General features: G+C 44.2%; 1 protein-coding gene and 1 long non-coding RNA gene across 4 annotated transcripts in view; one reads left to right on the top strand and one right to left on the bottom strand.

Moving 5' to 3' along the window:
• The window catches only part of LOC140396245 (ELKS/Rab6-interacting/CAST family member 1-like), a 1,343,051-nt gene that overhangs the window by 721,131 nt on the left and 604,826 nt on the right, over window positions 1-17,094 (top strand). The window lies entirely within an intron of this gene.
• Window positions 1-17,094, bottom strand: part of LOC140395917 (uncharacterized) — a 102,771-nt gene that overhangs the window by 28,600 nt on the left and 57,077 nt on the right. For both annotated transcript variants that reach the window (XR_011936393.1, XR_011936392.1), the window contains exon 2: window positions 9,669-9,747. This is a non-coding gene — a long non-coding RNA (uncharacterized lncRNA). The remainder of the gene's footprint in view (window positions 1-9,668; window positions 9,748-17,094) is intronic.

Genomic DNA, 17,094 nt, shown 5'->3' on the forward strand with positions numbered 1-17,094 from the left:
TCACCTGCCAGTCTCCTGTCCTTCACAAAGTTCATTGCCTCATCCGCCGATCCAAAATAAAGTTCCAGATCCTTGTAAGTGACCCACAAACGAGCTGGGGACAACATACCAAACTTCTCCCCTTTCTTACAGAGGGCCATTGTAACTTTTTTGAAGCTCTCCCTTCGTTTGCCCAGTTCCACACCCAAGTTCTGGGAAATGTGCTCGTTATTTTCTCACATACAGCTCCTCGTCTGCCTGGCCCATCTCAAGATCTGTTCCTTGTCCAGGAATCGCTGCAATCGTACCACCATTGCCCTCGGCGGCTCATTCATCCGTGGCTTCCTCGCAAGCGCTCTGTGTCCAAGGGTCGGGTGAACACACGTTCCCCCAGCAGCTTCTCGAACATACGCGCCATATATATGCCGCTGCGTCCGATCCTTCGCTGCCCTCCGGGACGCCAATGATCCTCAATTTCTGCCTGCGTGACCTGTTCTCCAGATCTTCCACCTCCTCCAGCAGCCTTTTCTGGTGGTCCATCATCAGCTCCATCTCCGCTGCCATCGTGGTTAGCTGGTCATCATGCACAGCCACTGCCTCTTCCACCTTCTAGATCACCTGTCCCTCGGCTTAGAATCTTTGCTCCACCCGGTCAATCCTGTCCTAATAGGGTCCAGGTACTCCTGTCTTTGCTTGGCGAAGCTCTCCTGAAGGAATTCCACCAGCTGTTCTGTTGACCACTAGGCCGGCAATCCCAATCCCTGAACCTCCGCCATGTTTTCCTGTGCTGCAGACTCCACTCCCTTCTTTGCCCAACAATCTCTGCTTTGCAGACTACTTCTGGTTCACAAATCCATAAACTGGTGGGGGATTCCTCTCCTCTGCCTCACCAATCTCCTATTTTCCCGATCAAATCCCCCATAAGTCGGGGAAAAAGGTCCCAAAGGTCCACCATGAACGGGAGCTACCAAATAAGCGACCTCCCACTTCATGGCCGCCACCGGATGTTCCTGGAAATTGGAATATTTCTGATGATGGTGCGTGATTATCGTTGTGCTAAATTTACGCAAACGATCATTGTGCTCAAATGCGAAAGAGAAACATCTGTACCTGTGCCATAAGAGTACACAGATGACTGCCATGTAATTAGAGGATGAAATAGTTTGGATCATCTGTCCTGTTTTTATTTCAATGGATGACTTTTTAAAAATAAATTTAGTGTACCCAATTAATTTTTTCCAATTAAGGGGCAATTTAGTGTGGCCAATTCACCTAGCCTGCACATCTTTGGGTTGTGGGGGAGGAAGCCACGCAAACACGGGGAGAATGTACAAACCCCACACGGACAGTGACCCAGAGCCGGGATCGAACCTGGGACCTCGGCGCCGTGAGGTTGCAGGGCTAACCCACTGCCACCATGCTGCCCTTCAATGGATGATATTAACTCTATAAACAGATCCAGAATTGTTTTAAAAACTTAAACCAATTGGTCCCTATAAATAGGTATATCAAGGTGACATTTGTTTTAAGTAAGTGCTGTCTAAGTGTAGTTGGCAGTGCAACTAATCATTAGATGGTAATCTGTTGAAGATTACTTGTGTGAGGAGCAATTTGTTTATATTGGATAGTTTATTTCATGGAGGATGAACATTATTCAATGTTGACCGACAATATAGTCTGTACCAACATCAGCATGCAACTGTTTTGTTGCCCTCATGAGCCAACAGCACAGGTGTAATGGGTTGATATGCTCTTATGGATGAAGATATTGTAACATTGTTGATTAGAAGATATTGGCACTAAGGGCCAAAATATTGAATCGATTTGGGTGGAAATAAAAAACAGGAATAAAATTCCTTGGTAGGAGTAATTTACAGGCACTTCCAAAGTGGGGCATTCCAAAAAATAATGAGGGCCTGTGAAAAGGGCATAATGGTAATCATGGGTTATTTTAACATGCATATTGACTGGATTAATCAAATTGCCAAGGATAGATGTCATAGAGTGTATCAGGGATTGTTTCTTAGAGCAATATGGTATGGAGCCAACAAGGGAGCAGGCTATTCCAATTTAGTATTATGGTATCAAAGAAGGGTTGATAAATAGTCTTGTCGTTAAGGATCCTCTTGGAAGGAGTGATCACAGCATGCTAGAATTTCAAATTCAAATTGAGCGAGAGAAGTCAGAGTTTTAGCATTGGGCAGAGATAATTATACAGGCCTGAGGAAAGAGTTGGCTGAAGTAGACTGGTGTCATGAGAATGTCGCTTTAAGAAATGTTTGGCTGCTCATGTTACTGCAGTAATGTCAGAGTGTGGGTGGAGCTGAGCTCTGGTTCTGCTTTTTAGTTTCACTTTGAGAAAAGCTTGGGTATGTCTGTCTGTTTGGTTTCGTTTTGCAGTGTGTTGCAGCTGAAGTCAGCCAAAGCAGTTGTACTGTTGATCTCTTTGCCATGAAGGATTACCTCTTGATCATTTGGTGAATTCAGAAATGTAAATGTTTTCAGTATTGAATGTAAACCCTGATGTTCTTCTGTTTAAAGGTTGTTAAGTCTTTTAGATTAAAAGGACCGCTTAAAGGATTACTTAGTGTTGTATTCTTTGGGGGTTATCTTTGAATTAATGGTCGCTAAGATATTCACTGTTTGTTTTAAAAAGGTTAACTTGAGTTCATAAAATAAACATTGTTTTGTTTTTTAAAATACTTTTCCATTTCTGCTGTACCACACCTGTAGAGTGGGTCGTGTGCTTCCCATACCACAATCTATTCAAAGTTGTGGGTCAGGTGAACTCCATGATACACTTTGGGGTTCTCTAAACCCTGACCCATAACACTGGGCACAAATGTTTGAGGGTAGAGCAGTTGAGGAACAATGGCGAATGTTCAGAGAGATATTAAATACCTCAAAGTATATTCCTGACACTTGTAAAAGTGAGAAAATCATCCCATGGCTAAAATAAGAAGTCACAGAGAAGATAAAGGCAAAAACCAGGGCATACCATACTGCAAAAGCCATTGGTAAACTGGAGGATTGGTAGAACTTTAAAGTTCAGCAAAAGGCTACTAAAAATAGAATCAAAAGAGCTGAGATGAACTACGAAAGTGAATGAGTAGAAAACATAAATACTGATAGCAAAAGCTTCCATAAGTATATAAAGAGGAAGAGAATAGCTAAAGTAAATGTTGGCCCTTAAGAGGACGATACTGGTGAGGTAATAATGGAGAACACCGAGATGGCGGAGGCACTGAACCAATATTTTGTCTCTGTCTTCACGGCAGAGGGTAACAAAACTTTTCCAAAAGCAGCAGTTAATGTAGAGGAACTTGGTGCAATAACCATCACTAGGGAGAAGGTATTAAATAAACTAATGGGATTAAACGCAGATAAGTCTCCGGGACCTCTTGGCCTGCACTCTACGGAAATAAAGGTGGCGGCAGAAGAGATAGTGGGTGCATTGGTTATGATATTTTGAAACATCCTTGATTCTGGAAAGGTCCCGGTGGATTGGATTGGAAACGCGCTAATGTGACGCCTCTATTCAGAAAAGGAGAGAGGCAAAAAGTAGGAAACTATTAACCAGTTAGCTTGACCTCTGTGGTGGAGAGGTTGATGGAATAAATCATTAACGAGGAGATGACTGAACATTTGGAAAGTCAAAGCTCAATCCACCATTGTCAGCATGGTTTTATGAAGGTTAAGTCGTGTTTGATAAACTTGCTTGAGTTTTTGGGTCAAAATTTGACAGATGGAGTTTGATGTGGATAAATGTGAGATAATCCATTTTCTCGAAAAATAGAAATGTAAATTATCATCGAAATGGAAAACAGATTCAAAATGCATCTGGGCAGAAGGATCTGGGTGTCTTTGTTCATGAATCCCAAAAAGACTGTTTACAGGTACGACATGTAATAACAAAGGCAAATGGAATGTTGACATTTATTGCAAAAGGACTGGAGGATAAAATTAGAGAGGCATTGTTGCGATTGTATAGGGTGCTAGTGAGACCACATCTGGAGTATTGTGTCCAGTTTTGGTCTCCTTATTTGAGGAAGGATAGGGCAGCACGGTGGCACAGTGGGTTAGCCCTGCTGCCAGGTTTGATCCGGGCTCTGGGTCACTGTCCGTGTGGAGTTTGCACATTCTGCCCGTGTTTGCGTGGGTTTCGCACCCACAACCCAAAGATGTGTAGGCTAGGTGGATTGGCCACGCTAAATCGCCCTTTAATTGGAAAAATTGAATTGGTACTCTAAATTGAAAAACAAAATTGAGGAAGGATGTGGTGGCATTGAAGGCAGTTCAGAGGAGGTTCACCAGATTCATTCTGGGAAAAAGGATTGACGACTGAGGAGAGATTTAACAGTTTGGGCTCATACTCGCTGGAGTTTAGAGGAATGAGAGGGGTTTGATTGAGGTATATAAAACACGACGAGGGATTGATAAAGTAAACATTTGTCCCCCCTTGTGGGGCAATCTAGAACGAGAGGTCACAGATATAGGTTGAGAGACAGTAGATTTAAAACTGAGATGAGGAGGAACTACTTTTCGTAGAGGGTGGTGAATTGTGGAACTCGCTGTCCCATAGTGCAATGGAGTCAGAATCATGAAATGGTTTCAAGAGGGAGATAGGTATATTTCTAATTCAAAAAAACGGTTAAGCGGATATGGGGAACAGGCAGAGGGTGGATTTGAGACCAGGAAGAGATCAGCCATGATCTGATTGAATGGTGTAGCAAGCTTGAAGGGCTAAATTACCCACTTCTGCTCATAATTCCTATGTTCCTATGCAAGTAAATTGGTGCATCGTAATAAATATGAGCTTGTTGGCAACTTTGCAAACACTGGGAATAAAAACTCTGTAAAGAAATCTCAAAAAAAACTTGACAATGCATTTATCAATCTGTGTACTTCTACTGTTCAACAACAGAATTATAATGGCTTTCACACAATTTATGTGTATAGCACATATTGACATTGATGTATCAGGAATTTGCCAAATTGGATTTTACAGATTTGGCAAGATTGGAATTGATTATTCTGAACTCTGTTCTTCAGCCGAGACCAAATTGCCACCATCTACTGGATTCATGATGAATCAGTTTATACACTGCCACAAAAACATTTTTTTAAATTAAAACTGAGATCAGTGACTTGCATGTGAAGGATTGAAGCTATCAACCCACATTCTGTCCTCGTCGGAATAGCAGATGGGCAGAAGATCAGTTGCAGTGCCATGTAATTGATCCTGGACAATCCATCCTTCACACAGGAAATGAGAAAATGAACTTTGTTGGCCAAGCCAGTGAATGCAATGGAAAATAAGCAAAAATGGCGATCATAATTATTGAAGGGCAAACAGTGAAACAATGGCCTGGATTTAGTAGTCAGAAATCGTTGCCCTCGAAGAAAGCAACCCACAATGATCCATCAATCTCTGTGGCATAGACTTCCCCTTTCCTGACATAGTTTGAATCTGGTGGCAATTCAAGTGGATCGTCAAGCATCCAACAACAGTGATGTTATCATTGGGTAAATGCCCAATCATATTGAAGTATTCTCGCAGACAGAAAATGAGGCAGTAAAATGCACTGAATGTTTTACTTCAATTAAAATATTATAGATAACAACCATTGATGATTGGGATAATATGCCTGGAATTAAAGTAGAAACTGAAATATCATGGGCGCGATTCTCCGAGCCCCGCGCCGGGCCGGGTTGGCGAGGCACCCATTTGGCGCCGGGAAGGGAGGCTGGAGCGGCGTGAACCGCTCCAACGCCATGCTGGCCCCCTGTGGGGGTCGCAAACACTTGGTCTCCATTTTGGAGAATCGTGCCCCATAAATTTGAATGTATGCAATATGTAGATTTTATTATAATAATAATTGCTTATTGTCACAAGTAGGCGTCAATGATGTTACTGTGAAAAGCCCCTAGTCGCCACATTCCGGCGCCTGTTTGGGGAGGCCGGTACCTGAATTGAACCCGCGCTGCTGCCTTGTTCTGCATTACAAGCCAGCTATTTAGCCCAGTGTGCTAAACCAGAATTGATAAATATAACATTCCACAAATTTTCAAAGACAGAGTGGCTATTCAGCAGTAATTATAAAATTAGTGCAACATTAAAAACTCAGATGCACCTCATTTAACAAGGTGTAAGTTTTCAATGGTTTTTAAGGATGACTAATAGCATAAAAGGGCAATTTCATGAATTCTATGATTCCTAGTTGAGGGACCTCATCAGCTAGACTAATGGACAAATATCTAATCAATTATAGCAACTTCTGAATTTTAGCATTAAACTGCAGGCTCCAGATGTTGCTATCCGCCTCAGAAAAGTAATGATGGTGAATGCTGATAGTTTCAGCATCATTACTGCTGCAGAATCTAGGCCAGTCATATTTGCCAACAATTATTTTCAGAATGGCATGAACAGAACTTGTTATTTATACTCATTGGAAATGATGGGCAGAGTTTAATGCCCCCCTCAGTGGCGCGTTTGGTGCCATGGTGGAATTTTATTGGGCAGAAGCGTAGCCTGTAGGGACCCCGTCATGTTTCCGCCTCTTCCCCGATTCATTCCATGTAGGGAAGACTCACACCTGCCACCAATTGAGCAATTAATGCCCACATAGAGACCTCATCCTACTGCTGTTTGTAACCACCCAGAGGACAGGGGCAGGGGACTCACCATGAGAGAACCCCGCCGGGTCGGAGAATCTCCGGGGGGGGTGGGGGGCGGCATGAATCCTGCCCCCGCCGGCTGCGGAATTCTCCAGCGCTGGAGATTTGGCGGGGGCGGGAATCGGGCCACGCTGGTCGGTGGCCGCTGTAGGCGGGCACCCCGTCTATTCTCCAGCCTGCGATGGGCCGAGTGGCCGCCCGGGAATTGGCGGCACGGGCGGCCTCGGGGGCGCGGGGGGATCTGGCCCCGGGCGGTGCCCCCACGGTGGCCTGGCCCGCAATCGGAGCCCACCGATCCGCGGACGGGCCTGTGCCGTGGGGGCACTCTGTTCCTCCACGTCGGCTGCTGTGGTACTCCGTGATGGCCGACGCGGAGATCATCCCTGCGCATGCGCTGGGATGATGCCAGCACAGGGTGACGCTCCCGCGGATGTGCCAACTCGTGCCAGCTGGCGGAGGCCCTTCGGCGCTGGTTGGCGTGGCGCCAAGCCCCATCCCCACCGGCCGGCACGGCGCAAACCACTCCGGGGCCGGCCTAGCCCCTGGAGGTGCGGAGGATTCTGCACCTTTGGGGCGGCCCAACGCCGGAGTGGTTCACGCCACTCCTCGGCCCCGGGACCCCCCGCTGTTATTTGGTGGCAATCTGAGAGAAGACATATCCATGCTCCTTCTTACCTTGTCCTTCCTGATGACTGCTGAATTCCTTACAACACTGTAGCCCAGTCCTCAGCACAATTCTGCTGGTATTTATTGTCTCTGCTACCTTTCATCATGCTTTTTATGGAATGGTCCCAAATGTTTTACAGTTCATAATTTGCAAACAACATGATATTATTTCATCTCAGAGCATTTGAATAAACCATTAAGAGCCCCTGAATTCCAGTAGTTGCTCCAATGTATTTATTTTTCTTTTTACAACTCCTTCATGGTTCCCAGAGTTAAAATTACTTACCCCCTCCACAAAGTTTGAGCTATTTGTAAAATATATTCAATTGAAGGAAGTATTCAAGTTATGTAATTTGAATTGGGATCCTTTGGAGTGCATGTAATCATTACAAATAAGACCATAGGCACCCACCAGCTTGAAACATGTGCCACTTGTTCTGATTCATGAGATAGGCATATACATGGGACAACATTTACGGCATGTACTCCTTTAGGTTTTTAAAAAATCTATGAGCAAATGGTTTAATCATTCACAAAAATTACATCATTATGCAATGTCAAATTAGTAAAATAAACCAATTCTAATTAACTGCGGTACATTGCCTCAGTGCTGGAAGTAGATCAGTGGTAATAACCAGATAAAAGTTAACCACAAAGATCCTAGACTTATTTGTAATGTCTGAATGAAATCTACAGTTGGGGAGTTATTTTAAATTCCGGAGTGAAATAAATAGTTGAGTTTTGTGCTTACCTATCTCATCTCCTTTGCCCCACATGTTTGCATGTTATATCTACAATATAACTATCTTCAGGAGTTATTGAAGTATATTTTTGAACCAATTGCAGTTGCATGTGAAGATTTGCAGTTTTAATCAATGAAAACACAGCAAAGTCAAGAGATGGACAATTCTGTGAGAATGTCAACTGTACTCAAGAAATACAAAGACTGCTTGAAATGTTGTTCTAATCTTGATTATGAAAATTTGGACTGTCACAATATCCGATTATTTACTTATCATCTGCAATTGATTCCAATTTGAACTTCTGACCCTGTATTACTTCCATCATAAAGGTTCACCTACGTCCACCTTCATTAGATCAACTGTTCCCACTCCATCTAGGCCCAGTCATTATTAAAATTATTGTCTGCATCTTTATCGGTTCCAAACTCAATTATTTCAGTCTTGCTCTGGCCAGTGCCCCAGCCTCCAATCCATAACCTTCAGTTTATCAAAAACTCTGCTGCCTTCATCCAATGTCAAATCTCACTCAGCAATTGCTCCACTCCTCTGACCAATATTAGTTTTGCATCCTCTAATGAACAAAGAACAATACAGCACAGAAACAAGCCCTTCAGCCCTCCAAGCCAGTACTGGTCATGATACCAACCTTGGCCAAAACCCTCAGCACTTCTATGTGCCATATCCCTCTATACCCATCCTATCCATGCCCAAATACCTCAAAAGTTAAGATTCTCAAATGTGTGCTTAAATGCCTTCACCCCCGGCCGCGATTTCCCAGGAAAAAAATAGCGGGTTTAGCGGGGTGTTTCTCGGTGTTGTGGGTTTTTTGGCCTCAGCGAGGGATTCCCCACCGAGGCCGCACTTACCTCATTTCCTGCATTGACAAACTCTCGTCCCCCACCGCAGCCTATGTATCCCCCACCCCCCCTCCCCAACACTCCAACTTACCCGATGGCCTCTCCCCACTTCATAAAGGCAGAGCATCCCGGGTCCAATCCCTGGCATGGGCAACCTAGGCATTTTGGCGCTTCCAGCCTGGCACCCTTGCAGTGCCCCTGGCATTCTGGCTGTGCCAGGGTGGAACTGCCAGTGTGCCCAGGTGGCACTGCCAGGGTACCACACTGCCCAGAACCCGACACCAATGGCCTGGGAGGACCCCCCCCCCCGCCCTCCCACCACCACCATGTGCTGTTACGCCTGGTACACATTTGTGTGGACCAGTGCTAAACAGTGTCATGGTGCAATCTCTCAGGCACGGGCGTTCGTTCCCAGGCCTTGGGAGAATCTGTACCAACAATTTAAGTGAGCCTAATTGCCCACTTAAATATGTAAAAGTGGATCACGCCCAGTGAGGGTGCGATCCAGATCATAACGTCTTGTTAGATCTCCTTACATCTTGTGAGGTGTTCTGAGCATCGCAAATATCGCGAGAGGCTTCTCGCAAAATTTAACGGCTTCATCGCATCACCGAGTCAGGTGAGTCGAGGACATTCAATCATGCCCCTTTGTAACTGGATCTAAAGTTGCATATGCATTCTGAACCACATTACCCACAAAACTCATTCTGGTCTTTTATGGATTCCCCTATCGACTTCATCCTACCAGTGGTAATACTGCTTTCATCCACCAAGGCACCACACTCGTGTGTTTTCTCCCGAAATTGCTGTGGAAGAGCTTCTGTCTATAAAAAATGGATAAAAGCAAATTACTGCGGATGCTCGAATCTGAAACCAAAAGAGAAAATGCTGGAAAATCCAGCAAGTATGGCAGCATCTGTAATGAGATAAAAGAGCTAACGTTTCGAGTCCAGATGACCTTTTGTCAAAGCTTCTGTCTTTGATCTTAATAGACTCCCATACTGATTATCTTGTTGAAAAAGACACAGAAACTGAAAGCTGTTTGTTATTCAATTTAACAGTTGGTTGGTAGTGTTATGATTGAATTGTAATTGTAATTTGAATTAGCTGCCTATTGAAGAAAATAGCCATGTTACTGTGAAACAGTGTGTATGTATCCAGTTATTCACCCTCATGTATCTTATGGAGCGGTTTATCACAATGTTTAATTAATACTTACAGTCATGAATGAAATATGATTACTTAAGTAATCAGTTAGTATTATCTTTGTAGCTACAGTAAATAGTCTTACTAACTTCATATGATGTCAAATAACCACCAGGTACCACAGTAGTCCTTTAACATCTGGTTTCAAAAGCCACCTTTGCTTGTCATCTGACTGCATTCTATCCTGTCGCTCCTCTATCTAATACCCATGGGCAGAAATGTTCTTGGGCAACAGGGCTCTTCATCATCAGTTGGAGAGCCTGTGAAGCCCTGTCTTTTAAGGATGGCTCACTGCATCATGTGGTCCTTAGGCACTTCACAGGCCAGCGGGAGACCTTCCCACAGGATCAAGAATCCCAGGGGTGAAAATCCCACCTGCTGAGACTGCTGGCCAGTCAAAGATCAGCAACTCTTCTCTACTCACCGGTATGATGGTGACTCCTGTCAGTAATATACCTACCGTGGTGTCATGGAGGGACATAGGCACAGGTGAGTGATGGCAGGAGTGGTGTTGTAGGGTAGAGGTCACTGGGTGGGTGAGGAGAGTCAGCAGGAAGGGCTTTCAGCAATACCCCCTGCCGGGAGTCTGCAATACATTAATACCAACAGTTGATGAATAAAGTTCTTCGGTGGGCGTTAGTTGGCCACCTAGGGCCTTAATTGGCAGTAGGATTAAGAAATTGGGATTGCTCTTGGAGCAACGGAGGTTGACGGGAGATCTAATTGAAGTTTACAAGATTATGACATTTCAGATAAGTTAGACAAAGGAAAATTGCTCCCATTAGCTGATGGTGCAAGGAGGAGGGAACATTGACGTATGGAAAGAGATGTGGGAGAGATATCAGGAGGACTTTTGAGGTGTAAAACCCTTCTAATTAATTTCCATGTTCTGAATTCTTAATTTATAATATTAGAGTCCTCAGGTGTCCTTAATCTCACAAGGTACAAGTAATTAGTATTCATGACTCAAATTGAACTTCTTAAACAGGATTTACATATATTTGACAAAAAACAGCGAAGACAACATGGAACTCTCTTATCCCTCAAGTTCCTAGGATTCCTTGATCATTGCCAGCACAGGCAATGCATTTCTCTTCTCTGTCTTTGAAGTTACATTGTTCTGAGGGTAATACCCAAGGAGCCAGGGTAACACTGTTTCAACAAAGATTCAAATTCTCCAGCATTTTTCCCCACCTCTCATTAATCTGGAATCACCTGTTTGGAAATAATCCAAATACACCTCTTCCATTGACTTAGGCTGCAAGCCATCTCGTGTCACCCTAACTGGAGCCTTATAGACTAAAGACAAATGTTAAAACTTTGTTTCCCCAGCCTCCAGAGTTTACATTCCATTGTGAACAAATACATTTTTTTTAGATACAAAACATTCACAAAGTCAATCCTCTTGTCAATAATGCATCTACCGTAAACATTCACATGAACATACTCTAACCCATTCCTGCAAATACTGAAACTATTAAGAACAAATGTTAAAAGCATTTCTTCTCATAATATCAAAACAGAAAGAATCATTTCCCTCTAATTTTTTTTAAATTAACTCACTGGATGTGGGTGTTGCTGGTTAGGCCAGCATTTATTGCCCATCCCTAGTTACCCTTCAGAAGGTGATAGTGAGATGCTTTCTTCAACCGCTCTAGTCCTGGAGGTGTAGGTACACCCACTGTGCTGTTAGGGAGGGAGTTCCAGGATGTTGCCCCCAGCGACAGTGAAGGAGTGGCAATTTATTTCCAAGTCAGGGTGGTGAGTGACTGGGAGGGGAATCAACAGGTGGTGGGGTTCCCAGGTATCTGCTGCTCTTGTCCTTCTAGATGGTAGTGGTCATGGATGTTCTACCCTACAGATATAGGTAATCAATTAAATCAATGCATTGGTTTTGTTTAAAGATAAAGTCATCCAAAGTTTAAATTCTTTTTTAACTATTCCTTCAAAATTGATTTTTAAATACTGTTAATTGCAACAAAGAACTGCTGAATCTACACTCTCCAGCAACCTAAAGTTGTAAAACAATTAAGTGTCGTTTTTCATAATAACTGCCACCCTGTTCCCCAACTGCCTTGACTGCCCATTGTCTCAATATCAGAAATTCAAACTGAACTATTCAATGCAAACTGTGGTTAAATGAAATCCATGGATGTTACCCACCAACAACAAACTTTTTTTAAAAAGTAGAATTATTAAAATCTTACACAATGATCTGGAAATCACTGTCTATAGGAGGTGGTAGATCAATGGTTTCAAAAGAAAATTAGATAAGCACTTGAGGGAAATAAATTTGCAGAGCCATGGCGATAGAGCAAGGTAATGTGACTGACTGGATTACTCGACAGGGAGTCGGCACAAACCTGATCGGCGGAATGGCATCCTTTTGTTCCTTTATGTCTATAACTATGACTCAATTATGACTCTATCAAAATCTGTTATATGTTCTTACACTCTTGGTAACCTCTGTCTTTTGAAACACCATCTTTATGAATCTGCTTGCAAAGCGGCTGTTTTGTTTTTTGCCAGTGCACCAGGTCAATGCAGGGAGAGCAATTCAGGGCATGTATTTCATTGCGCTGTGTATAGAATTCTTAGAATATTGGTAGAATAGGGTGGTGAAAAAGGCAGATGGGATACTTGCCTTTATCAATTGAGACATAGATTACAAAAACAGGGCGGTCATGTTGGAACTGTATAAAACGTTGGTGAGGCCACATTATATGAAGGATGTGATTGCACTGGAATGTGCAGAGGACATTCACCAGGATGTTGCCTGGGATGGAACATTTAAGCTATGAAGAGAGGTTGGATAGGCTTGGGTTGTTTTCACTGGAGAGGAGAAGACTGAGGGGCGACCTGATCGTGGTGTACAAGATTATGAAGGGCAAGGACAGAGTGGATAGAGAGCAGCTGTTCCCCTTAGTTGAAGGGTCAGTCACAAGGGGACACAAGTTCAAGGTGAGGAACAGGAGGCATGGGGGGGATGTGAGGGAAATATTTTTACCCAGAGGGTGGTGACGGTCCAGAATGCACTGCCTGGGAGGGTGGTAGAGGTGGGTTGCTTCACATCCTTTAAAACGTATCTGGATGAGCACTTGGCACATCATAACATTCAAGGCTATGGGCCAAGTACTAGCAAATGGGATTAGGTAGTTAGGTCAGGTGTCTTTCATGTGTTGTTGCAGATTTGATGGGCTGAAGGGCCTCTTCTTCACACTATTTTTCTGTGATTCTGGATCAGGCTTAGCACATGACGGAGTGAAGTTGACCCTGTGAAGAGCATCCCCCCCCTCCCCCCCCCCCCCCCCCCCCCCCCCACCCCTCATAAACCAAGTTCACCCTCCCATTTCCCCTTTACTTCTTCCACCAAAGCCTGCTCTGTCGACCACATCTGCCTATAAAGATCCAAAATCTTACCTCCCCCTAACTCAGCCAAGGACAGGACCCGGTCCAACAGTGAGGGCGACAATGGCAAGGGAATTGAAGGAAGCTCCTTAAGTAGAAAGTCGCAAACTTGAAAATGCCTGAAGACGTTCACTCTTGGGAGCTGGAACTTATCTAAAAACCCCAAAAAACGGCAAACCTACCTTCAAAAGACAAGTCCCTAAACCTCTCCAACCCCTCCCTCTCCAGGCCCTGAACGATGAATCCAAGCCAGACAGCACAAAACTCTGCAAATCGGACCCAACAGTAACATGGAGCCCAGTTTAAAATGCTGCCTAAACAGATTCCAAATCCTCAAACTGGCTTTCATCACCAGCTCAAAGAGAATCTAGCAGGGGAAAAGAGAGTGGGGCATTAACCAGGGCCCTCAAACCCGACCCTATGCAAGAATCCTCCTCCATCTGCCCCCATATAGAATCTGGATCCCTGAGTTACCCCTACACCTTATCAGTATTTGCCACCCAATAATAACATAACAGATTAAGTAGTGTCACCCCCCCCCCCACCCAAACTGGCTACCCATTTGAAAGAATGCCCTATGCACCCATGGGGTCTTACCAGCCCATACAAAACTAGATATCAATTTATTGATCGTGCAAAAGAAAACCTTGGAAAGAAAGACTGGGACAAAAACAGAAACCTCATGAAAATGTTGATCATCGTCATCTCTATCCTTCCCACGAAGGTCCCACATTTTCAAGTTGGCCTTCGCCCCATCCACCAGGCTAGCAAAGTCAGGTTTATGGAGTGAGGCCCAATCATGGACTACCTGGATTCCCAGATAAGGGAAGCTAATCCTGGATGGGCAAAACGGCAATCTCCTCTGGTCAGCTCCCCTCTCTGGGGGTTTCACCAGAAAATATTCACTTCTGCCCAGATTCAGCTTGTACCCCAAGAAGGAGTCAAAACTCCTGAGCAGATACATTATCTCCTCCATATTTTTTTTTTTTTACAGCGCAGTACAGGCCCTTCAGCCCTCGATGTTGCACTGACCTGTGAAACCACTCTAAAGCCCATCTACACTATTCCCTTATCATCCATATGTCTATCTAATGACCATTTGAATGCCCTTAGTGTTGGCGAGTCCACTACTGTTGCAGGCAGGGCATTCCACGCCCTTACTACTCTGAGTAAAGAACCTACCTCTGAAATCTGTCTTATATCTATCTCCCCTCAATTTAAAGCTATGTCCCCTCGTGCTAGACATCACCATCCAAGGAAGATTCCACCCTATCCAATCCTCTGATCATCTTGTATGCCTCAATTAAGTCACCTCTTAACCTTCTTCTCTCTAACGAAAACAGCCTCAAGTCCCTCAGCCTTTCCTCATAAGATCTTCCCTCCATACCAGGTAACGTTCTGGTAAATCTCCTCTGCACCCTTTCCAATGCTTCCACATCCTTCCTATAATGCGGCGACCAGAATTGCACGCAATACTCCAAATGCAGCCGCACCAGAGTTTTGTACAGCTGCAACATGACCTCATGGCTCCGAAACTCAATCCCTCTACCAATAAAAGCTAACACGCCGTACGCCTTCTTAACCCTCTCAACCTGGGTGGCAACTTTCAGGGATCTATGTACATGGACACCGAGATCTCTCTGCTCATCCACATTGCCAAGAATCGTACCATTAGCCCAGTACTCTTTCTTCCTGTTATTCCTTCCAAAATGAATCATCTCACACTTTTCTGCATTAAACTTCATTTGCCACCTCTCAGCCCATCTCTGCAACTTATCTATGTCCCTTTGTAACTTGTAACATCCGTCCGCACTGTCCAAAACTCCACCGACTTTAGTATCATCTGCAAATTTACTCACCCATCCTTCTATGCCCTCCTCCAGGTCATTTATAAAAATAACAAACAGCAGTGGCCCCAAAACAGATCCTTGTGGTACACTACTAGTAACTGGACTCCAGTCTGAACATTTCCCATCAACCACCACCCTTTGTCTTCTTCCAGCAAGCCAATTTCTGATCCAAACTGCTAAATCACCCTGAATCCCATGCCTCCGTATTTTCTGCAGTAGCCTACCGTGGGGAACCTTATCAAACGCTTTACTGAAATCCATATACACCACATCAACTTCTTTACCCTCATCCACCTGTTTGGTCACCTTCTCAAAGAACTCAATAAGGTTTGTGAGGCACGACCTACCCTTCACAAAACCGTGTTGACTATCTCTAATCAAATTATTCCTTTCCTGATGAATATACATCCTGTCTCTTATAAACCTTTCCAAGATTTTGCCCGCAACAGAAGTAAGGCTCACTGGTCTATAGTTACCGGGGTTGTCTCTCACCTTCTTGAACAAGGGGACAACATTTGCTATCCTCCGGTCTTCTGGCACTATTCCTGTAGACAAAGATGACTTAAAGATCAAAGCCAAAGGCTCAGCAATCTCTTCCATAGTTTCCCAGAGAATCCTAGGATAAATCCCATCCGGCCCAGGGGACTTATCTATTTTCACACTTTCCAGAATTGCTAACACCTCCTCCTTATGAATCTCGAGCCCTTCTCGTCTTGTAGCCTGAATCTCAGTATTCTTCTCGACAACATTGTCTTTTTCCTATGTGAATACTGACGAAAAATATTCATTTAGCACCTCTCCTATCTCCTCGGACTCCAAGCACAACTTCCCACTACTGTCCTTGACTGGCCCTACTCTTACCCTAGTCATTCGTTTATTCCTGACATATCTAGAGAAAGCTTTAGGGTTTTCCTTGATCCTACCTGACAAAGACTTCTCATGTCCCCTCCTGGCTCTTCTTAGCTCTCTCTTTAGGTCCTTCCTAGCTAACTTGTAACTCTCGAGCACCCTAACTGAACCTTCATGTCTCATCTTTACATAAGCCTCCTTCTTCCTCTTGACAAGTGTTTCGACTGCTTTAGTAAACCACGGTTGGAGATTGGGTCCGTGATATATAATCGTCAATCATCCACATATAAGGACACTCTATGCTCCCTCCCCCATGCTCTAACCCCCTCCATCTGGCAGATGACCTCAACGCAATGGGCAGAGGCTCAATTGCTAAGGCAAACAAAAGCGGGGACAATGGACATCCCTGCATTGTAACCCTATTCAGTTGAAAATAACCAGAGCTCAGGGCATTAGTATGCACACTTGCAGAGGGGGCCTGTACAATATCCATGATATAAATTTTGGCCCAAAGCCAAACATTCCAAGGATTTCAAAGAGGTACCTCCACTCAACCCTATCAGACGCTTTCTCAGAGTCCATCAAAATAATCACTTCTGGTTTGAACCCTAAGGAGGGTGACAACGAAACATTTAACAATCTCCGAATGTTGGCTGACGACTGCGGGCCCTGAACAAAACTAGTCTGCTCCTCCGAAATCACCCCAGGAAGGCAGGGCTCCAAACGTGCTGCCAACACCTTAGCCAAGAACTTAGCATCAGCCAAGAATGAAATAGATCGACACGATAAGTAAGTATGATAACTAAATTTGTTGATGACACAAGGATAGATAGAAAAACAAGATGTGATGAAGACACA

The sequence above is a fragment of the Scyliorhinus torazame genome, chromosome 19 (assembly GCF_047496885.1).
Source record: "Scyliorhinus torazame isolate Kashiwa2021f chromosome 19, sScyTor2.1, whole genome shotgun sequence".
NCBI lineage: Eukaryota > Metazoa > Chordata > Chondrichthyes > Carcharhiniformes > Scyliorhinidae > Scyliorhinus > Scyliorhinus torazame.